Source organism: Ranitomeya imitator, chromosome 6 (assembly GCF_032444005.1).
Source record: "Ranitomeya imitator isolate aRanImi1 chromosome 6, aRanImi1.pri, whole genome shotgun sequence".
Taxonomy (NCBI): Eukaryota; Metazoa; Chordata; class Amphibia; order Anura; family Dendrobatidae; genus Ranitomeya; species Ranitomeya imitator.
This window is the reverse complement of record NC_091287.1, coordinates 480,951,407-480,975,707: the sequence shown is the minus strand read 5'-3', so window position 1 is coordinate 480,975,707 and position 24,301 is coordinate 480,951,407. Positions and strand designations below refer to the sequence as shown.

The 24,301-nt window shown below is 44.5% G+C and overlaps 1 pseudogene; it reads right to left on the bottom strand.

The window, feature by feature from the left end:
- Positions 1–4,167: 4,167 nt before the first annotated feature.
- The window catches only part of LOC138641482 (Y+L amino acid transporter 2-like), a 68,616-nt pseudogene continuing 48,482 nt past the window's right edge, over positions 4,168–24,301 (bottom strand).

Below are 24,301 nucleotides of genomic sequence, written 5' to 3'. Positions count from 1 at the left end.
CACTCTGTACAGAAAAAAGCAGCATCTCATCATTCATTAACCACGTTACCCAGTTTATTATTATATAGAGATATAGGTAAATTTGTGAAGGAAGGTGCAGAGCCCCAGGGTCCTGGTCATTGCAGTAATGTCATTCTTCCACCAGGGGGGGTGATGTTACGTCTGATGGCAATAAAGGAGGTCACCTTACCAGGTATCACAAACCACACAACACACTTCACACTCCAGTCCTCCAGGGGGAGCTATGCTCCTATTTAGTAGGGCACTCCTCACAATTAGGTAAAACTGGTGGTCTGGATAGGAAGTTAGGCAGAAGCTGGCTGGGGATTGACCGAGACAAAATCTGACTGGGCTTCACCCAGGCAGCACCTGTCAGGCAGACAGGGGAAAGGAGGAACATCAAACAGCTGCAGACAGAAAGGTCCCTGACAGGGGTGGGATCCTGTCTGAGGCATAGATAGAGGGTTACTGAGCTGCGCCTGCCCCGATGTGCGGCAGCATCCTAAGAAATGACACGAAGAGAATTGCGTTGCTGAGAGTGAGAAACGAAGTCATAGCACAAGGAGAGGAATCCAGAGGGAGTTCTGCCCTGCAATAAGCTGCCTCCCTCTGAGGCGCAGAAGCCGGTAGCCAGAACACCGGGGAGTAAGGAACTCTATGCTTTACTTCAGAGACTGGCAGGACAGTTAATTCCACGTTAGCTGCCCAACCTTACATCCAGGAGGCACGGTGGCAACTTGTGGGGGCTGGGGCGTCGTAGGGTCCCTGTAAAAAGCCTCAGGCCATCAGTCATACGGGTTTGTCCTATCCATACCATCTGGGGGACAGAGAGAGAGAGAAAGAGACTTACAGTCATGGCCAAAAGTATTGACCCCCTGCAATTCTGTCAAATAATACTTATTTTCCTTCCTGAAAATGATTGCAAACACAAATTATTTGGTGTTATTATCTTCATTTAATTTGTCTTGAATGAAAAAACACAAAAAGAATTGTCCTAAAGCCAAATTGGATATAATTCCACACCAAACATAAAAAAGGGGGTGGACAAAAGTATTGGCACTGTTCGAAAAATCATGTGATGCTTCTCTAATTTGTATAATTAACAGCACCTGTAACTTACCTGTGTATCCGTCGGCGTCTGAATGTAAAGGAACTGTATGGTAGGAGCCCCAGGAAGACCCCACTTCTTACCCCGAGATATAAATAAGCCAGGCTGGAGTTTGCCAAAACTTACCTGAAAAAGCCTAAAACGTTTTGGAAGAATGTTCTCTGGTCAGACGAGACAAAAGTAGAACTTTTTGGGCAAAGGCATCAACATAGAGTTTACAGGAGAAAAAAAGAGGCATTTAAAGAAAAGAACACGGTCCCTACAGTCAAACATGGCGGAGGTTCCATGATGTTTTTGGTTTGCTTTGCTGCCTCTGGCACTGGACTGCTTGACCATGTACATGGCATTATGAAGTCTGAAGACTACCAACAAATCTTGCAGCATAATGTAGGGCCCAGTGTGAGAAAGCTGGGTCTCCCTCAGAGGTTATGGGTCTTCCAGCAGGACAATGACCCAAAACACACTTCAAAAAGCACTAGAAAATGGTTTGAGAGAAAGCACTGGAGACTTCTAAGGTGGCCAGCAATGAGTCCAGACCTGAATCCCATAGAACACCTGTGGAGAGATCTAAAAATGGCAGTTTGGAGAAAGCACCCTTCAAATATCAGGGACCTGGAGCAGTTTGCCAAAGAAGAATGGTCTAAAATTTCAGCAGAGCATTGTAAGAAACTCATTGATGGTTACCGGAAGCTGTTGGTCGCAGTTATTTTGGCTAAAGGTTGTGCAACCAAGTATTAGGCTGAGGGTGCCAATACTTTTGCCTGGCCCATTTTTGGAGTTTTGTGTGAAATGATCAATGTTTTGCTTTTTGCTTCATTCTCTTTTCTGTTTTTTCATTTAAGACAAATTAAATGAAGATAATAATACCAAATAATTTGTGAAAAATCAGAAGCAAAATATATATAGTATGGTTGGCGCAAAATAGGAAATATTAGAGATATTATTGCCGCTGCAAAAACAGGACACCAACCACCAATGCTGTCCAAAATAAATATTATGTATAAAAAAACCTATAGGTTTGTTTTGCGCTGAACAAAAAGAGTCTCCACTAGCATTTAAATACACTCTATATGTCCCATATACTTGACAACTGAAGTAATCAGAGATAAATAGTCATGAGAAGATGAAAACGAACAATCTTGGTTTGGCTCAAAATTCCCTATGGCATATCTAAATAACCGTATGTAAAAGCCCTTAAAAGTACCTTAGTGAGTGGTGAAGTAAGTCTCCACGATAGCGGTATAGTTACAGCCGTTGTCCGGGAGAAATGTGAGGTACCAAAGGAAAAGATGTTTCTTCAGGAGTGTAGTCCCGGCCGGTGACTAACACCCCCCTTTTGCGTCCCCTCTGGTGGTGCACAGATGGAGCCGATGTACGCTAGGAACCTGTGGCGCTGTAGATGCCGAAGCAGGACCTTGCGTGACGTTGGTGATCACGTGCCCGTCCGAGGTAAGGAACGCTGTGTGGACCAATTCCAATTCCAATTGGTCCACACAGCGTTCCTTACCTCGGACGGGCACGTGATCACTAACGTCACGCAAGGTCCTGCTTCGGCGTCTGCAGCGCCACAGGTTCCTAGCGTACATCTGCTCCATCTGTGCATCACCAGAGGGGACGCAAAAGGGGGGTGTTAGTCACCGGCCGGGACTACACTCCTGAAGAAACCTTTTCCTTTGGTACCTCACATTTCTCCCGGACAACGGCTGTAACTATACCGCTATCGTGGAGACTTACTTCACCACTCACTAAGGTACTTTTCAGCGCTTTTACATACGGTACTTTAGATATGCCATAGGGAATTTTGAGCCAAACCAAGATTGTTCATTTTCATCTTCTCATGACTATTTATCTCTGATTACTTCAGTTGTCAAGTATATGGGACATATAGAGTGTATTTAAATGCTAGTGGAGACTATTTTTGTTCAGCGCAAAACAAACCTATAGGTTTTTTTATACCAAATAATTTGTGTTTGCAATCATTTTCAGGAAGAAAATGAGTATTATCTGACAGAATTGCAGGGGTGTCAATACTTTTGGCCATGACTGTAACATCGAGAACACCAACATCAGTTGTGAGGACCTCACCGAGAAGCTCAGCAGGGAGGGACTACAACACTCAGGTGCTAGAGGAAGGCTACTGATTTCCACCTGGATAAGGGGACTCTGGAGTTGCCTTCAGACTGGCCGGACTCTGCCTGTCCTGTGATCTGGTGCTCTGGACTGTGGACACTGAAGCCTTCAGTAAAGGTAAAGAGACTGCAACCTTGTGTCCTCATTATTCACTGCGCCTTACAACATCCACCATTCTCCATCTACACTCTGGGAAGCCCTGGGGATCCACTTCACCTGTGGGAAGTTATACCATCTAGCTGCCATAACATCACCCCAGCGGACCCCTAAGCAGCGTCGGTCACCCTGACTGAATACCATAGGTGGCGTCACGAACATTATGCTATTAACTTTCGTCCTTTTATTGGATGCCCCTCAAAGGGCCACGGAACGGGTCAGGCCACCGTGACATCCCTGACGAGAACCGAAGGGCCCGGCTCAGAGTACCCCATTGCCCTGATGTGGGGGCGATCCAAAGCCAAAGGTGAAAAGTGGGCCCCCCCAAAGTCAATCTTATTGGTGGGCTCTTGTCACCCCAATCCGACACTGCATATATGAAAACCTCTGTGTAATACAAAGCATGCAAAGGTATGAAAATGAGGCCCTATGTTAAGAGAAGATTGGTAACCTACAGAAATAAAGAGATTGTGGTGTAGGATGGGAACCATAGGATACTTACTCTTTTCTGCAGGTTACATGCGAAGAAAGTTCTATTCTACCAATCATAGGTAGTTAAAGCAGGTTACAGAAACATGGAATCTTGGAACATTTACGTTTCAGAGCAAAATTTGTTCCAGGGCCCTGCCACTGATTTGCATCATTAATGGTTCTGCATTCTTTTATTAAGTAGAGAAACCTTATGGACCCCTTAGGATCCAGGGCCCTGGTTGTGCTTGTTGTACCTTAATTCCTTATAGATAGAACCCATGCATCAAATTATTGCAAATACACAATGTTAATATTAATTTTATTTAAAACATAATTCATAAAACAACTTTCTAATTACATTGTGAATGATTATCAATGAATAACATTGTAATAATCCGTTACCAGAAGAGATCTGTGACTCTGAGTTCAGTAGCATTAGAGTTTTTTGTCTTCATCCAGGTCTGTACAGCAGCAGTTGCAGAGAATTTGTGTGTATTTTGTCATCCAAGCTGCAAAGGTTATTAAAATGAGGGACACATTTAATCAGTTGATCACCTGAGCATTTCATTATACAATCAAAGTGTTTTTAGAAACCTTTTAAAATAAGCAGTCGTGTGGTTACATGAGGGGTAACACTTTCTGACCATAATATGACCTTTAGCCTGCAATTTTCACATTTTTTTCTTTCTATAGGCTCTAATTTTCAGTTTTCTCTGAGCTAGTGAATGGAGGCTAGATGTCTCTCATGAACACTTCAAAACTGCAGTAGCTGGTAATTTGTTAATATATTATGTATGTGTGTGTGTGTAATATATATATTCATATATAATGAAGATGAAATTATAGAAAACACGATTAACTCAAAACTGAATAAATCTTAAGCCCTCTCCTAGATTCCTCCTTAGAATAAAGTCTGCAAAAATGTTATTTCCTTGCTATTTCTTTGTAGCTACTTTGCCTGACTTGCACATACGATTAAACAATTTTCCTTTAGAGGATGGAGTAAAGCTCCTACAAGAGAAGCCCTGTGTGTAGCACCCATGCAAAATATAATTATTAACTTTAGATTAGCACGATGACAGCATTTTTTGCACATATGATGCTAAACAACAGCGTAAAAAACAGCTAAATTCCTCCAAAAGCAATGACAGAGACGCACCCATTTTAATGATATCCCAAACACAAACAAAATGCCTTAGGCCGCCATCACACTTGCGAGTTTTACGGACGTAAGAGCGCAGAAACTACGTGCGTAAAACTCGCATAACATACGGCACAATGATTCTCATGGGGTCTAGTCCTATCAGCCGTATATTACGGATCCGTAATATACGACGTTCTACGGCCGCACAAAATCGCAGCATGTTGCGTTTGTCAGCGTATTGCGCAAAAAATACGCCAATGCAAGTCTATGGGAGAGCGTATAATACGGAATGCATGCGGACCCTGCATGTGACTTGCGAGAAATACGCAACTCACTGGCAGATGTCCGGAAATGTCCAAAGGCCTCAATCAGGCAGGTGAGACATGCTAATTAGCTGAAAAAGCCAAACAGTGAACCCGGAAGTCTGCTGCACGCCTCCACGGAGTGAGATTCAGCATGGCCAGCATAATAAATGTCGACATGCTGATCATTTTGGTCCAAGAGAGGCCTGTGATCTGGGACCAAAGAGACCCCAACTATGCTAACAGGGCCCAAAAAGAGGCAGCATGGAGGAGCGTGTGTGGGTCCCTCTTCCCACATTATGACCAGCAGCCACATGAGGCACAGCGACAAATAAGTAAGTACACCCATGTTTGAAATGTAATGTTCTTGTTAAACAGCAGGCCCTTACTACTTTGAGTTTCTAAACAAGAATGTATAAATTAATCCTGAAAGAAATAGAAAGCACACCAGTAGATACATGGTGTTGTACATGATAAACGGATTTCAGTAATGTTTTGAACAGATGTCCCTTACTAACAGTGTTTCCCAGTAATTGTGCTTTCTGGGATAGAGGGTAGCGGACTCTGTCCTTGTGGCCTTGCTTCATAATTGTGTGGGTTTTTCAAATTTAATACTAAATGTGCTCCACAAATGCCTATTTCTATGCTACACTTAAATCTGTAGACACAAAAGAGAATAGTAAAACCAAAAACACTCAGTTTGAAAAAATGTTGCAGTAATCCGCAAGTGCTAGTAAAAGATGTAAAAAACAGGGTATTTGGTTGATACGTTTTTTGCAAAAAATGTATACTAAGCTGCTCTACCAATCTTCACGGTATACCCTTATCAGAGCAGTCCTAACTAATGTATGCAATCCCTATCTGATGTATTTAAAAACCTGATCATCTGTATATAACCTGTGTGAACAGGGTTCAGAGAGGAAAAATCCATGTGTGCATACAGGGTAGAACAGCTTTTGTGCAGATAGCCCAAGAGGAGTGGTGGAACTCCCCAGTCTTGTAGACACAAGAGAACAATTATGGAAACAGGAACACATGGGCTACTTGCACAGTGAACAAGTCTGTATGATCATGTTCACACACCACCAAGAAACCTGAAGACACAAAAGAGAATAGTAAAACCAAAAACACTCAGTTTGAAAAAATGTTGCAGTAATCCGCAAGTGCTAGTAAAAGATGTAAAAAACAGGGTATTTGGTTGATACGTTTTTTGCAAAAAATGTATACTAAGCTGCTCTACCAATCTTCACGGTATACCCTTATCAGAGCAGTCCTAACTAATGTATGCAATCCCTATCTGATGTATTTAAAAACCTGATCATCTGTATATAACCTGTGTGAACAGGGTTCAGAGAGGAAAAATCCATGTGTGCATACAGGGTAGAACAGCTTTTGTGCAGATAGCCCAAGAGGAGTGGTGGAACTCCCCAGTCTTGTAGACACAAGAGAACAATTATGGAAACAGAAACACATGGGCTACTTGCACAGTGAACAAGTCTGTATGATCATGTTCACACACCACCAAGAAACCTGAAGACACAAAAGAGAATAGTAAAACCAAAAACACTCAGTTTGAAAAAATGTTGCAGTAATCCGCAAGTGCTAGTAAAAGATGTAAAAAACAGGGTATTTGGTTGATACGTTTTTTGCAAAAAATGTATACTAAGCTGCTCTACCAATCTTCACGGTATACCCTTATCAGAGCAGTCCTAACTAATGTATGCAATCCCTATCTGATGTATTTAAAAACCTGATCATCTGTATATAACCTGTGTGAACAGGGTTCAGAGAGGAAAAATCCATGTGTGCATACAGGGTAGAACAGCTTTTGTGCAGATAGCCCAAGAGGAGTGGTGGAACTCCCCAGTCTTGTAGACACAAGAGAACAATTATGGAAACAGGAACACATGGGCTACTTGCACAGTGAACAAGTCTGTATGATCATGTTCACACACCACCAAGAAACCTGAAGACACAAAAGAGAATAGTAAAACCAAAAACACTCAGTTTGAAAAAATGTTGCAGTAATCCGCAAGTGCTAGTAAAAGATGTAAAAAACAGGGTATTTGGTTGATACGTTTTTTGCAAAAAATGTATACTAAGCTGCTCTACCAATCTTCACGGTATACCCTTATCAGAGCAGTCCTAACTAATGTATGCAATCCCTATCTGATGTATTTAAAAACCTGATCATCTGTATATAACCTGTGTGAACAGGGTTCAGAGAGGAAAAATCCATGTGTGCATACAGGGTAGAACAGCTTTTGTGCAGATAGCCCAAGAGGAGTGGTGGAACTCCCCAGTCTTGTAGACACAAGAGAACAATTATGGAAACAGGAACACATGGGCTACTTGCACAGTGAACAAGTCTGTATGATCATGTTCACACACCACCAAGAAACCTGAAGACACAAAAGAGAATAGTAAAACCAAAAACACTCAGTTTGAAAAAATGTTGCAGTAATCCGCAAGTGCTAGTAAAAGATGTAAAAAACAGGGTATTTGGTTGATACGTTTTTTGCAAAAAATGTATACTAAGCTGCTCTACCAATCTTCACGGTATACCCTTATCAGAGCAGTCCTAACTAATGTATGCAATCCCTATCTGATGTATTTAAAAACCTGATCATCTGTATATAACCTGTGTGAACAGGGTTCAGAGAGGAAAAATCCATGTGTGCATACAGGGTAGAACAGCTTTTGTGCAGATAGCCCAAGAGGAGTGGTGGAACTCCCCAGTCTTGTAGACACAAGAGAACAATTATGGAAACAGGAACACATGGGCTACTTGCACAGTGAACAAGTCTGTATGATCATGTTCACACACCACCAAGAAACCTGAAGACACAAAAGAGAATAGTAAAACCAAAAACACTCAGTTTGAAAAAATGTTGCAGTAATCCGCAAGTGCTAGTAAAAGATGTAAAAAACAGGGTATTTGGTTGATACGTTTTTTGCAAAAAATGTATACTAAGCTGCTCTACCAATCTTCACGGTATACCCTTATCAGAGCAGTCCTAACTAATGTATGCAATCCCTATCTGATGTATTTAAAAACCTGATCATCTGTATATAACCTGTGTGAACAGGGTTCAGAGAGGAAAAATCCATGTGTGCATACAGGGTAGAACAGCTTTTGTGCAGATAGCCCAAGAGGAGTGGTGGAACTCCCCAGTCTTGTAGACACAAGAGAACAATTATGGAAACAGGAACACATGGGCTACTTGCACAGTGAACAAGTCTGTATGATCATGTTCACACACCACCAAGAAACCTGAAGACACAAAAGAGAATAGTAAAACCAAAAACACTCAGTTTGAAAAAATGTTGCAGTAATCCGCAAGTGCTAGTAAAAGATGTAAAAAACAGGGTATTTGGTTGATACGTTTTTTGCAAAAAATGTATACTAAGCTGCTCTACCAATCTTCACGGTATACCCTTATCAGAGCAGTCCTAACTAATGTATGCAAACTTAAATCTGTGTAGTCAATTACACCTTGTGTGAGCACTCTGCATAATGGGCTAATCAATGTGTTTAATTTTTGTTGTTTCAGTGGTTGATGTTACAACAAGGTGGCGGAGTATCCGTGACCAATATAGGAGGGAGAGGCAGCAGCGGGAGAGAAGTGGAGCCGGGGCACCTCCTAAAAACCGGAAATACGTGTATTTCGACCGGCTAACCTTTCTGAACCCCAGCATGGACCTCAGGCCGTAAGTAAAAACATCACAAACTTTTTTAATTTTTTTAAGTTGGAGAAATGATTCCAAATAAAATTTAAACTAAATAAATTTTTCTTTTTCAGAACTCAGTCTAACCTCACTGACAGGGAGACAGGGTCTGACTCTGAACTGGTCATTGACCCAGTTGGTGAAGGTGAAGAGGTGGCTGGTCCATCTGCTGCTCCCTCAGGCTCCATCCCTCCAGGATCCTCCTCATCTGGCCAGCCAGCTCTAGCTGTAGCAGAACAAAACCAAGAGGCCCCACAGTTCGCATCAGCAGCATCAGCAGCAGCAGCAGCACCACCACCTAGCCAGGATGACCCTGGAAATAGCAGCAGCCCAACTGTTGCCCTGGAGCGATCCCCACAGGCTGCAGTCAGACCACAGCGTTCACGCCGCAGGAGAGAGCTTCTCCAAAGCAGGAGAAACGTGGATGCTGGGGTCATGAACTATTTGGCACGGGTTCGAGAGGACGATGGGGAGGAGGGATTTACACGTAGCCTTGCCCAGTACTTACAGTCCATAGAGCGGGAGTTGAGGCTTCGTGTGAGAGGGTGTTTTCAGATCCTTATTGATGCATGCACCCCCCCAAATAACCCATACAATCTCTTGCAGATGATTGAACAGTGGCAGATGTCACCAGAAAATATTCTGCGGCCTCAGAGATTACAAGGCATGCATGCTCAACAAGGATCTGAAGCACCCCCTCCACGTCAGCCAACAGCTCAACCCCAACCCACAACGAACCCACAATGGCAACCTCAGCACCATATGGCGGGATATCAGCAACCATCCCAATATGGCCACTTGTCCACACCCAGTGCTGGAGGCTGGTCCCAACCTGGGTTTGGACAATATGGTCATTTTGGGTTGGGGTATGATTCCCGCCCATATGGTCATCAACATCAGGGGTATCTCCAAAATCCTGTCACCACTCTTCAAAGTGCCCAGCATCATAGCAGGCCTAATGTCCCTCAGGCCACTACAACATCCGCGCAGGGTGCTGGACAATCAACATCTCCAGCACCTACCTACCAGGACTTGTAATTTTTTTTGTTTTCTTTTTGTTTGGTTTTTTAATTTTAATTTAACCATTTTGTTTATTTTTTATCTTTGATTTGTAAAGACAATATTGTTTTTGCTTGTGCTTACATACCAATCTTGAATGTGGATGTTGTTCCTAATTTTTTTGGCCACAAAAAAATGTGGAATTTAGATTAAAAAAAATGGTTATGCCAAAACAATAACCAACCCCCAAAAAAATTACATAAGTAAAATTTTCGTTAATAACAATCAAACACATAATGCGCTCTATTCATTCTTACATCACACACACATGATATGCTCATAACCGTATGTGAAATAATGAAATACAACAGACCTAGTTTCAAAATTGGTTAACACAAAATTTATATATCTAACTAATTACACATGCAAAATTGCATAGTCTTGCCAGGGAGTAGCACCTTGAGGAGTCAAAAAATAATTTGTCAAGACATCACGAACTTTGAGGCCAGAAAGTGGACGACGCGGAGGAGGGACATATGGGGTAGGCCTACTAACATTGCTCATGAGGTGATCTTCAAAATTTGGAGAGGAACAATCATGTATTCTGGTGAAATTATGTAGAATTACACAGGCTTTGATCACTTCATTGATTGTAGCCTCACTCAGCTGGATGGCAGACTGAAGAACATGCCATTTGGCAACAAGAATCCCAAAGGCGCACTCAACCAGTCTCCGTGCCCTGGCAAGTCTCAAATTAAACACCCTCCGCCGGTGGTCAAGGTTGTGCCTGGAGTAAGGCCTCATGACGTGCCTCGTCAGTTGGAATGCCTCATCTCCAACCAAAACAAAAGTCACTGCTTCCGCATTGGAGCCTGGGAGTTGTTGTGGTGGCGGGAGGTTCAACTGGTTGTCACGTAGCCGCCGACCCATTATGGACGAATTGAAGACCCTAGAGTCTCCAGTTCGCCCATAGGCCCCAATGTCTACAATTATAAATCTGTAGTTACTGTCAGCAACTGCTAACAGAACTACAGAGAAAAACTGCTTATAATTGTAGAATTGGGAACCAGAGTTCGGCGGCTTACGCACCCTGATATGTTTCCCATCCACAGCTCCAATGCAGTTAGGGAAGTCACAAGTATTTTTGAAACCAGTGGTGATTTTGAGCCAATCCTCCTGTTTGGGCTCAGGCATCACAACTTCCTGAAGTTTCTGCCATATTTGGGAACAGGTTGTCCTAACAATGCCTGAAATTGTCGACCGCCCAATCAGAAACTCCAGGTGTAGACCCGCATAAGACAAGCCTGTGGACAGGAAGCTGAAATACAAGAAAAATTAAAAAAAAACATTAACATGAGGACTAAGAAAACATGAAGAAGCACAAGTGTATATTTCATTTACTATGACATTATTTACAATATAAAAAGGTTCATTTAACATTCTTACTATACTAGAATATTAACACCATTTTTTTTTATGTGCTTGTGGCTTCATGTCCAAGTAAAGTTACTGAAACATAGTAGGACACAACACATTTTTAAAAACTAAAAAAAAAACATACAGTATGTGCGAATGTTGAATACATACCGTAAGGTTAGGAGCAGAAGCTCCTCAGCAGAGATGGCTTTTCTCATCCAGGTGTCCTGATAGGTGAGCCCAGGACGTAAGATCTCCAACAACATGTCAAAAGTCCTGATGGTAAAACTTGTCAGGATGTGCCCTCAAAGCTGAATATAGTCTCTGGAAATGTCCTTTACTCTGGCGTTGGGTCAATAGAGGATGTACCCACAATCTTCGTCTCCTCCTTCGCGGATCAACATTGACCAGATATGGCTGGCTAAAGCGACGAGACAACACCCAGTGAAGCAACACCTGCTGAGTTGTGCTTAAATACACATGGTCAGACATGTTTGTAAGGTCAAAGCAACACAGCCAAAATATGCTAGAGAACATATAGGGCAGATGGGAGGGGTCCACCTGTTGTAGAGGGCTTAAATAGTGTGGTTAATGATGGTTTAAATGATTTGCAGGCCTGAAAACCGTTAAATGTCCATTTTGTGATGGTGCATGAAAAATACGCCATACGGATCACATACAGATTACACACGCACAAGCACATGCGCAAAATACGCGACCACACCTAAGCAACGCATTAACTACGGAAGTAGATTTCGGGGACATTTTGGCATATTGAACGCGTAGTACGGACGTATAATACGTTCCGTATTGTCTTACGCCAAGTGTGACGCCGGCCTTACAGTTAAACATGATTTACTTAATTGCATATAACACATTTTAAGAAAATATTTTAAATAGGCAGAGTGATTAAATGGAGAGCTACTGAAAAACACAGGTTTAATAAGCATTTCATTGTAGTCTGCAAATGTCTAAAAGTCTCATTCCTAGTGGAAAATAGATGTCATTAAGCATACTTACATGGTATATGGAATTTGAAGACCTGAATGTACCATAGTCCTGGTGCCATCACGTGTATTTCACCCAGCTTCGTCAGACACGCCCTCTGACAAAGCTGGGTGAAACGCTTGTTGGGGTGCCAGGGCTATGGTACAAACAGATATTCAAACGCCATATACCATATAAATCTGCTTAATTACATTTAGTTTCCACACATTTGCAGATTATACTGAAATGCTTATTATACCTATGTGTTTTTTATAGCTCTCCATTGAGTCACTTTGCCAATGAAAAAAAAGTAAATGTGTAATATGTAATAAATATGATTGATTTAATTTGTGACACATTTGATGCAACTAGGGTTGAGCGACCTTGACCTTTTTAGAGTCGAGCCGGGTTTCGCGAAACCCGACTATCTCAAAAGTCGGGTCGAGTGAAATCGGCCGATTATGACGTAAAGTCGGGATCGACCGAAACACGAAACCCAATGCAAGTCAATGGGGCAGCATAGTCGGCAGTGAGTGGGGGCCAGGAAAACACCTAGAGTGCCCATTTTAATGTCAAAACCATCCATTCTTCTTAATGAAGCTTGTCAAGCGTAATTTACCTTATAATAATTGGAAGGCATTTGAAATTGGGGGTCATTTGGCTAAAGTTGTGGTGGGTAGGGCTGGTTCAAGTAATTAGTGGGCCCAGGAAATCTGGACCACGTCACAGCAGTAGAGCAGGGAGAGGTAAGTATTTCAACTTTGCAAGTGCTGTGAACCTGAGCAAGCAGGGGGGGCCCACTCGTTGGCATTGGCACTGGCACAGGGCCCCTCAAAGTACAGCGGTGTGTTTGCACGGCGGGGGCGCCTCCCACCGGCAGCAACACTTTTGCGTACTATGAGAGGCCCTGTGCCAGTGACGTCGCCAACTAGTATTCCTCCCCCCACCTGATGAAGGAACCTGCACTTTCATCTGCACCTTCCTCTTTGTCCCCGTGTAAGGTGGTATGGTATGCGGGAAGAGCAACCTGACTTTCAGCAGGGTCACAATGTTGTTGTGTATCGTGCACGGGGAATGTTGCGTTATGGGTCAATGTACCAGCAGACTCATCTATCACTGGCTGGGCAATGGACAGGATGAGGAGGAAACACAGATATAGGCCCAAAGAATAAAGTTGGCTAAATGCAGTTCAAAATTGGTAACACAGGAATAACCAGGGGGCATTGCAGTGGAGGACAACTGGAATGAGAGGCTGACACAGAGAGTAGGCCCAAATCAGTAAGTAGTCGAAATGCAGTTCAAAATTGGCAACCGTAGTAAACAGGCGGCACAGCTTTGTTCAGTGGAGGAGAACAGCAAGGAGTGGCAGACACCGATAGTAGGCCCCAACCCAACTAGTAGGCCAAATGCAGTCTAACATTAACAACTACTTAAAGGGAACCTGTCACCCCGTTTTTTGAGATTGAGCTATAAATACTGTTAAATAGGGCCTGCGCTGTGTGTTCCTATAGTGTATGTAGTGTACCCCGATTCCCCATGTATGCTGAGAAATAACTTACCAAAGTCGCCGTTTTCGCCTGTCAATCAGGCTGGTCAGGTCGGGAGGGCGTGGTGACATCGGTGGTTCTTCCTCAGCTTTACGTTGGTGGCGTAGTGGTGTAGTGGTGAAGACACAGCGCGCGATCTGCGCTGTAATCCCTTGCATCGGTGGGGGCGGCCATCTTCCTGGGGCCGCGCGTGCGCAGATCGAGTGCTCTGCTGCACGGGGCTTCAGGAAAATGGCCGCGGGATGCCGCGCGTGCGCATTAGAGATCGCGGCGGCCATTTTCCCAAAGCCGAGTTTGCATCTCGGCTTTGGGAAAATGGCCGCCGCGATCTCTAATGCGCACGCGCGGCATCCCGCGGCCATTTTCCTGAAGCCCCGTGCAGCAGAGCACTCGATCTGCGCACGCGCGGCCCCAGGAAGATGGCCGCCCCCACCGATGCAAGGGATTACAGCGCAGATCGCGCGCTGTGTCTTCACCACTACACCACTACGCCACCAACGTAAAGCTGAGGAAGAACCACCGATGTCACCACGCCCTCCCGACCTGACCAGCCTGATTGACAGGCGAAAACGGCGACTTTGGTAAGTTATTTCTCAGCATACATGGGGAATCGGGGTACACTACATACACTATAGGAACACACAGCGCAGGCCCTATTTAACAGTATTTATAGCTCAATCTCAAAAAACGGGGTGACAGGTTCCCTTTAACGAGCGCCTGAAAACGGAATTTCAGGACAGGAAACCAGGAGAACAGCAAGGAGCGGCAGACACTGTTAGTAGGCCCCAAACCAACTAGTATGCCAAATGCAGTTGTTCCATTTAACCACAATTTAACGAGAGCCTGAAGATAGAAGCTCAGGAAAGGCAACCTGGAGAACACCTTGGAGTGGAACACACCATCTCTCTCCACCCCATACCCATTTTGTAGGCCTAATGCAGTGTAGTTTTCTACAACTACTAAACGAGAGTCGGAAGACCGAAGCAATGGCAAGGAAACCTGGGGAACACCTTGGAGTGTAACACACCATCTCTCTCCACCCGATACCCATTTTGTAGGCCTAATGCAGTGTAGTTTTCTACAACTACTAAACGAGAGTCTGAAGATCGAAGCAATGGCGAGGAAACATGGAGAACACCTTGGAGTGTAACACACCATCTCTCTCCACCCCATAGCCAATTTAGAGGCCTAATGCAGTGTAGTTTCCAACAACTACTAAACGAGAGCATTAAGATCGAAGCTCTGGAAAGGCAACCTGGAGAACACCTTGGAGTGGAACACACCATCTCTCTCCACCCTATACCCATTTTGTAGGCCTAATGCAGTGTAGTTTTCTACAACTACTAAACGAGAGTCGGAAGACCGAAGCAATGGCAAGGAAACCTGGGGAACACCTTGGAGTGTAACACACCATCTCTCTCCACCCGATACCCATTTTGTAGGCCTAATGCAGTGTAGTTTTCTACAACTACTAAACGAGAGTCTGAAGATCGAAGCAATGGCGAGGAAACCTGGAGAACACCTTGGAGTGTAACACACCATCTCTCTCCACCCCATAGCCAATTTGGAGGCCTAATGCAGTGTAGTTTCCAACAACTACTAAACGAGAGCATTAAGATCGAAGCTCTGGAAAGGCAACCTGGAGAACACCTTGGAGTGGAACACACCATCTCTCTCCACCCTATACTCATTTTGTAGGCCTAATGCAGTGTAGTTTTCTACAACTACTAAACGAGAGTCGGAAGACCGAAGCAATGGCAAGGAAACATGGGGAACACCTTGGAGTGTAACACACCATCTCTCTACACCCCATACCCAATTTGTAGGCCTAATGCAGCCTACTTTCCGACAACTACTAAACGAGAGCATGAAGATCGAAGCTCAGGAAAGGCAACCTGGGGAACACCTTGGAGTGTAACACACCCTCTCTCTACACCACGGAAGGGCTGATTCTTAGGAAGGAAGGCTGTCGTAAAGAAGCAGGGCGCGTCCGAGGGTGATTATATTCTTATTAGGTATATACTCACCCTCGGACGCGCCCTGCTTCTTTATTTGTAATGAATGTTTATTTGCAATGTGGTTTTGACTTACTCTATTTTTTTGGTAAATAATGATTTTATTATTTTCATTGTTTTGCATCTTCTTGGCAATAATATAAAGAAGACGCGACAGGACAACACTCGGTGGATGCCATATCTGTGTTTTAAATTGAAAAAAACTTTCAGTTAACTACTTGCAGGAGAAAGTTATTGTAGCTGGTGGCCATTTTTAGTACTGTACCAGATTTTTGTTGTATGTGTTTGTTTTTAATGTTAAAATGTCTGCATTTGATATCTCTCCAGTATTTTCTTTTTTATAAGCAAAATACTTATTTTTATATTTTCTGATGTTGGTTCCAGGGGAACACGGGCAGCAGTAGACAGGTCAGTGGAGGCCTAGTGGAAGGAGGGACCGCAGACAGGCTTCGAAGCCCTAACATAATAAATTGGGCTGGCTGTAGGCAATTTAAAATTGGTTCCAGGGGAACACGGGCAGCAGTAGACAGGTCAGTGGAGGCCTAGTGGAAAGAGGGACCGCAGACAGGCTTCGAAGCCCTAACATAATAAATTGGGCTGGCTGTAGGCAATTTAAAATTGGTTCCAGGGGAACACGGGCGGCAGTAGACAGGTCAGTGGAGGCCTAGTGGAAGGAGGGACCGCAGACAGGCTTCGAAGCCCTAACATAATAAATTGGGCTGGCTGTAGGCAATTTAAAATTGGTTCCAGGGGAACACGGGCAGCAGTAGACAGGTCAGTGGAGGCCTAGTGGAAGGAGTGACCGCAGACAGGCTTCGAAGGCCTAACATAAGAAAAATGTCAATACAATGGTATTGACAGTGCCAGGCATTGAAGGATGTCAGTGCATAGACTAAACATTGGTGGAGCTGTGAGAGAAAATTTTGCAAGTGGTAGAGCATTGTTTGAGCTGGGGGGGGGGACTGTCTTGTGGCCGGCGGTACAGGCCCAGGGCCCCTCATATTACAACGGTGTGTCTGACGTTGGGTGCGCAACACCACCGTCAGACACTTTATTGTACTATGAGGGACCTAGTGGCAGTGCCGTCGACCAAAAGCGGGCACACCCACCTCTTCAGACAAACAGTACTCTCACGGGTGCTGGCGCCAAGTGGCGATACCACGGCCCCGTGTGGGGACTTTGGCCATTTAGGGAGGTGTTAACATGTCGGATGCTGAACAATCAGGTGCTGCAAATTACGAGATTGGAAAAGTCGTTCAGAATAGTCCACAGGCAAGACCTTTACATAGGAAAGCTAGGTGTCAGCCGGGCAAGGTGGGGCAAAAGATTTCGAAATCCAGTTGTGGTTCATTTTAATGAAGGTTAGATCATCTACATTTTGGGTAGCCAGACGAGTCCTTTTTTCTGTTAGTATTGAACCTGCAGCACTGAATACTCTTTCTGATAGGACACTAGCTGCCGGGCAAGCAAGCTCCTGCAATGCATATTCTGCCAATTCTGGCCAGGTGTCTAATTTTGATGCCCAGTAATCAAATGGGAATGACGGTTGAGGGAGAACGTCGATAAGGGATGAAAAATAGTTAGTAACCATACTGGACAAATGTTGTCTCCTGTCACTTTGAATTGATGCTGCAGTACCTGTCCTGTCTGCGGTCATAGCAAAATCACTCCACAACCTGGTCAGAAAACCCCTCTGGCCAACGCCACTTCTGATTTCTGCCCCTCTAACACCTCTGGTCTGCTGGCCCCTGCAGCTCGTGTTAGAACGATCACGGGCGCTGTGTGCAGGGAATGCCAGAAGCAAACGGTCAATAAGAGTTGATTGTTTGGTTGCTAATATTAGTTCCAAGTTCTCATGTGGCATTATATTTTGCAATTTGCCTTTATAGCGAGGATCAAGGAGGCAGGCCAACCAGTAATCGTCATCGTTCATCATTTTTGTTATGCGTGGGTCCCTTTTGAGGATACGTAAGGCATAATCCGCCATGTGGCCCAAAGTTCCAGTTCTCAAATCTGTGGTTGTGCTTGGTTGAGGGGCAGTTTCAGGCAAATCCACGTCACTTGTGTCCCTCCAAAAACCAGAACCCAGCCTTGCCGCGCCAACAATTTCCACTGGCCCCGGAAAAGCTTCCTCATTAAAAATATAATCATCCCCATCATCCTCCTCGTCCTCCTCCTCCTCTTCGCCCGCTACCTCGTCCTGTACACTGCCCTGGCCAGACAATGGCTGACTGTCATCAAGGCTTTCCTCTTCCTCAGCTGCAGACGCCTGATCCTTTATGTGCGTCAAACTTTGCATCAGCAGACGCATTAGGGGGATGCTCATGCTTATTATGGCGTTGTCTGCACTAACCAGCCGTGTGCATTCCTCAAAACACTGAAGGACTTGACACATGTCTTGAATCTTCGACCACTGCACACCTGACAACTCCATGTCTGCCATCCTACTGCCTGCCCGTGTATGTGTATCGTCCCACAAAAACATAACAGCCCGCCTCTGTTCACACAGTCTCTGAAGCATGTGCAGTGTTGAGTTCCACCTTGTTGCAACGTCTATGATTAGGCGATGCTGGGGAAGGTTCAAAGAACGCTGATAGGTCTGCATACGGCTGGAGTGTACGGGTGAACGGCGGATATGTGAGCAAAGTCCACGCACTTTGAGGAGCAGGTCGGATAACCCCGGATAACTTTTCAGGAAGCACTGCACCACCAGGTTTAAGGTGTGAGCCAGGCAAGGAATGTGTTTCAGTTGGGAAAGGGAGATGGCAGCCATGAAATTCCTTCCGTTACCAATCACTACCTTGCCTGCCTCAAGATCTACAGTGCCCAGCCACGACTGCGTTTCTTTCTGCAAGAACTCGGACAGAACTTCAGCGGTGTGTCTGTTGTCGCCCAAACACTTCATAGCCAATACAGCCTGCTGACGTTTGCCAGTAGCTGCCCCATAATGGGAGACCTGGTGTGCAACAGTGGCAGCTGCGGATGGAGTGGTTGTGCGACTGCGGTCTGTGGACGAGGTCGCGCTTCTGCAGGAGGACGAGGAGGAGGAGGGGGTGCGAACGGCTACAGCCAACTGTTTCCTAGACAGTGGGCTAGGCAGAACTGTCCCAAACTTGCTGTCCCCTGTGGACCCTGCATCCACCACATTTACCCAGTGTGCCGTGATGGACACGTAACGTCCCTGGCCATGCCTACTGGTCCATGCATCTGTTGTCAGGTGCACCTTTGTGCTCACAGATTGCCTGAGTGCATGGACGATGCGCTCTTTAACATGCTGGTGGAGGGCTGGGATGGCTTTTCTGGAAAAAAAGTGTCGACTGGGTAGCTCGTAGCGTGGTACAGCGTAGTCCATCAGGGCTTTGAAAGCTTCGCTTTCAACTAACCGGTAGGGCATCATCTCTAACGAGATTAGTCTAGCTATGTGGGCGTTCAAACCCTGTGTACGCGGATGCGAGGCTAAGTACTTCCTTTTTCTAACCATAGTCTCATGTAGGGTGAGCTGGACTGGAGAGCTGGAGATCGTGGAACTAGCGGGGGTGCCGGTGGACATGGCAGACTGAGAGACGGTGGGAGATGGTATTGTTGCCGCCGGTGCCCTAGATGCAGTGTTTCCTACTACGAAACTGGTGATTCCCTGACCCTGACTGCTTTGGCCTGGCAAAGAAACCTGCACAGATACTGCAGGTGGTGCAGAAAATGGTGGCCCTACACTGCCGGAAGGGATGTTGCGTTGATGACTAGCTTCATTGGCCGAGGGTGCTACAACCTTAAGGAACGTTTGGTAGTTAGTCCAAGCTTGCAAATGCATGGTGGTTAAATGTCTATGCATGCAACTTGTATTGAGACTTTTCAGATTCTGCCCTCTGCTTAAGGTAGTTGAACATTTTTGACAGATGACTTTGCGCTGATCAATTGGATGTTGTTTAAAAAAAATGCCAGACTGCACTCTTTCTAGCATCGGATACCTTTTCAGGCATTGCAGACTGAACTTTAACCGGATGGCCACGCTGTCCTCCAACAGGTTTTGACTTTGCCACGCATTTTGGGCAAGATACGGGCCCGGCAGATGGAACCTGTTTCGATGTTGATGCCTGCTGCGGCCCCTCCTCCTCCGCTTCAGAACTGCTGCCGCCTGCACCCTGTTCCCCCAATGGCTGCCAATCGGGGTCAAGAACTGGGTCATCTATTACCTCTTCTTGTAGCTCGTGTGCAACTTCGTCTGTGTCACCGTGTCGGTCGGTGGTATAGCGTTCGTGATGGGGCAACATAGTCTCATCAGGGTCTGATTCTTGATCAGCACCCTGCGAGGGCAATGTTGTGGTCTGAGTCAAAGGACCAGCATAGTAGTCTGGCTGTTCCTGTGCATCAGTGCACTCCATGTCAGATTCAACTTGTAATGGGCATGGACTGTTAACTGCTTCACTTTCTAAGCCAGGGACGGTATGTGTAAAGAGCTCCATGGAGTAACCCGTTGTGTCGCCTGCTGCATTCTTCTCTGTTGTTGTTTTTGCTGAAGAGGACAAGGAAGCGACTTGTCCCTGACCGTGAACATCCACTAACGACGCGCTGCTTTGACATTTACCAGTTTCACGAGAGGAGGCAAAAGAGCTAGAGGCTGAGTCAGCAAGATAAGCCAAAACTTGCTCTTGCTGCTCCGGCTTTAAAAGCGGTTTTCCTACTCCCAGAAAAGGGAGCGTTCGAGGCCTTGTGTAGCCAGACGACGAACCTGGCTCCACAGCTCCAGACTTAGGTGCAATATTTTTTTTCCCACGACCACCTGATGCTCCACCTCTACCACTACCCTCATTACCAGCTGACAATGAACGCCCCCGGCCACGACCTCTTCCACCAGACTTCCTCATTGTTTTAAAAACGTTACCAAACTAACGGTATTTGTTGCTGTCACACAACTTACACGGTGAGCTATAACTTCAGTATGATTTAGCTACCCCTTTACAGGTGGGTGAGACCACAACGAAAATCAGGCACAATGTTACACACTCTGTTGTTGGTGGCAACAAATGAGAGAGATGCCACACACGCAGGACTGTCACTGAAGCGCAAATGTAAATATTAATCTCCCACTGATTTGTTTTAATTTTTTTAAAAGGGAGACTTTAGAAAAAAAAAATAATAAAAAAAAAATGATTTTTTAAGGAAGAATTTATAAACCAAATAAAATGAAATGATTGTTTCAGGGAGAATTTAGAAAACAAATAAAAAAAAATAGGCTTTCTATGGCCCACTGAGTGAGAGAGGACGCACACAGGAGTCAGGAGTGGCACACAAGCCCAGAGGCCAATATTTATCTCCCACTGATTGATTTAGTGATTTTTTTCAGGTAGATTTTGGAACCCAAATCAAGCAAAAAAATTAATAGGCTTTCTATGGCCCACAATTGGAGAGAGAGAGATGGCACACCCAGGAGTCAAGACTGGCACACAAGCAGAAAGGGCAATATTAATCTCCCACTGATTTGATTTTTTTTTTTTTCAGGGAGACTTTAGAAAAAAAATACAAAAAAATGAATTTTTCAGGAAGAATTTAGAAACCAAATAAAATGAAATGATTGTTTCAGGGAGAATTTAGAAAACAAATAAAAAAAAATAGGCTTTCTATGGCCCACTGAGTGAGAGAGGACGCACACAGGAGTCAGGAGTGGCACACAAGCCCAGAGGCCAATATTTATCTCCCACTGATTGATTTAGTGATTTTTTCAGGTAGATTTTGGAACCCAAATCAAGCAAAAAAATTAATAGGCTTTCTATGGCCCACAATTGGAGAGAGAGAGATGGCACACCCAGGAGTCAAGACTGGCACACAAGCAGAAAGGGCAATATTAATCTCCCACTGATTTGATTTTTTTTTTTTTTTTCAGGGAGACTTTAGAAAAAAAAAAAAAAAGATTTTTTCAGGAATAATTTAGAAACCAAATAAAATAAAATGATTTTTTCAGGGAGAATTTAGAAAACAAATAAAACAAAAAATAGGCTTTGTATGGCCCACTGAGTGAGAGAGGACGCACACAGGAGTCAGGAGTGGCACACAAGCCCAGAGGCCAATATTTATCTCCCACTGATTGATTTATTGATTTTTTCAGGTAGAATTTAGAACCCAAATCAACCAAAATAATAAATAGGCTTTCTATGGCCCACTATTTGTGAGAGAGATGGCACGCTCAGGACTGGCACACAAGCCCAGAGGCCAATATTAATCTCCCACTTTTTTTTTTTTTCCAGGGAAAATTTATAAACCCAATAAAAAAAATAATAAATAGGCTTTCTATGGCCCACTATCTGAGAGAGAGAGATGGCACGCTTAGGACTGGCACTCAAGCCCAAAGGCCAATATTAATCTCCCACTGATTGATTTATTGATTTTTTCAGGTAGAATTTAGAACCCAAATCAAGCAAAAAAATTAATAGGCTTTCTATGGCCCACTGAGTGAGAGATGGCACACACAGGAGTCAGGAGTGGCACACAAGCCCTGAGGCCAATATTTTTCTCCCACTGATTGATGTTGTGATTTTTCAGGTAGATTTTGGAACCCAAATCAAGCAAAAAAATAAATAGGCTTTCTATGGCCCACTGAGTGAGAGATGGCACACACAGGAGTAAGGAGTGGCACACAAGCCCTGAGGCCAATATTTTTCTCCCACTGATTGATGTAGTGATTTTTTCAGGTAGATTTTAGAACCCAAATCAAGCAAAAAAATAAATAGGCTTTCTATGGCCCACTGAGTGAGAGATGACACAGACAGGGATGGCACTCTAGCAGAAATGCCAATCTTAATCTCCCACAAAAAAAAAAAAAAAAAAGGAACTGTCCTTCAATTACTATCTCCCTGCAGTAATCTCAGCCAGGTATGGCAGGCAGCAATAAGGAGTGGACTGATGCACAAATTAAATAAAAAGTGTGGACAAACAAACAAGATAGCTGTGCAGAAAGGAAGGAACAAGAGGATTTGGGCTTTAAAAAAAGCAGTTGGTTTGCACAGCGGCGTACACACAGCAATGCAGCTATCAGGGAGCCTTCTAGGGCAGCCCAATGAGCTACAGCGCTGAGGAAAAAAAAAAAATGTAGCTTCCACTGTCCCTGCACACCGAAGGTGGTGTTGGGCTGTGGAAATCGCTACAGCACAAGCGGTTTGGTGGTTAATGGACCCTGCCTAACGCTATCCCTGCTTCTGACGAAGCGGCAGCAACCTCTCCCTAAGCTCAGATCAGCAGCAGTAAGATGGCGGTCGGCGGGAACGCCCCTTTATAGCCCCTGTGACGCCGCAGACAGCAAGCCAATCACTGCAATGCCCTTCTCTAAGATGGTGGGGACCAGGACCTATGTCATCACGCTGCCCACACTCTGCTTTTACCTTCATTGGCTGAGAAATGGCGCTTTTCGCGTCATTGAAACGCGACTTTGGCGCGAAAGTCGCGTACCGCATGGCCGACCCCGCACAGGGGTCGGATCGGGTTTCATGAAACCCGACTTTGTCAAAAGTCGGCGACTTTTGAAAACGTTCGACCCGTTTCGCTCAACCCTAGATGCAACGTCATTTGGTTTGTGTTCTGGATAAATAACAGTGTTCCAGCTTCAGCTCAGCTCAGCTGCATCCACATTTTTATATCCCTTTTTATTGTCAGCTGTGTCATTTGTTTAAAGTGACTGACAATCTAGTACATGTCTATACTTCCTGTTAATTACTGGATGACATCTATTAATGCTGCAATGTTATCATTTATTGATCTGATACCTTTTAATGCTGCCTAACAGCTTTCAGACCACTCCCCACCAAACTTTACCCTATTTCTTGTTCTGTAACTGTACATATGATTTGTGCCTTATATAAGAGGGTTTAGTTAATAAAAATGTTTAAGTTAATTTGTCAAAATAATGGTTTGTTGCAGAGATAAAAAAAATTGCAATGACTCATAATGACTGTCTATACTATTTGCACTAGTGTATCGTATGAGATGAAGTTTCAGCCTGCTTTCTATGCCTCTTGCTTGCAAGAGTCAACATTGAGAAACCTATCACAAGCAGGAGACATGGAGTCAGCCTCCTAAAGCTGCATCACGAAAGATACACTGAGGCTCTCTAGTGTGAGCCAGAGGAAAGCAATCACTAATCAGTCACTGCCACCCACAGATAGTACTGTAACATGAGGTCAATGTGATGAAGTACCATCCTCTCTGCATAGCCAGAGACCTATTGGGAAATGTAGGCTGCATTACGAGTATCATTATCAGAGGAGAAGGAATCACAATGGCACATCAAATAAAATAAATATAAGAAGATA